Here is a 600-nt window from a genome sequence, read left to right on the forward strand (position 1 = left end):
GGCCTTGGAAGACTGCCTGTGAGGCCTGTGAAGGACACTCTGGCCTTGGAGTCGTCATGGGAACATCAGTGCTGGTCCTGGTCAGGCCCTCCCTGGACCACAGCTGGCTCAACCCCCAGAAGGGAGCCTTTGGGTCACTTCGGCTTCCCAGAGGAAGACATTGAGCCACAGAGATGGGATGCCACCTGTCCTAAATCACCAGCACACCTGCACTGGGCCACAAGTGGGGCATAGAGTGGGATGGTCAAAAGCCCACCAAGTCATCTTGGAGAACCTTGGACCCTCTAGGTCCTGGGCAAGGGAGGAGGGGAATGGGCAGAGCAGGTGCTGGGCTTTGGTTAGTGTAATGGGAGCTGCCTGGCTCTTAGGTACTGAATAATACATGAGCAGGGGAGCCGGGCTGCAGGCTCAGAAGGCACAGCAAGGAGGGGTGTTTCAGTGGAACTCCACTTCTGTGTGTGTGTGGGGGGGGTGCTGGGGTGTTTCAGTGGAAATCCACTCTGTATGTGTGTGGGGGGGGGGTGTTGGGGTGTTTCAGTGGAACTCCACTTTTGTGTGTGGGGAGAGAGGTGTAGAGGGGTAGAAATGGAGGGTGAGTCA

The sequence above is a fragment of the Cebus imitator genome, unplaced genomic scaffold (genome assembly GCF_001604975.1).
Source record: "Cebus imitator isolate Cc_AM_T3 unplaced genomic scaffold, Cebus_imitator-1.0 Scaffold538, whole genome shotgun sequence".
Classification (NCBI taxonomy): Eukaryota; Metazoa; Chordata; class Mammalia; order Primates; family Cebidae; genus Cebus; species Cebus imitator.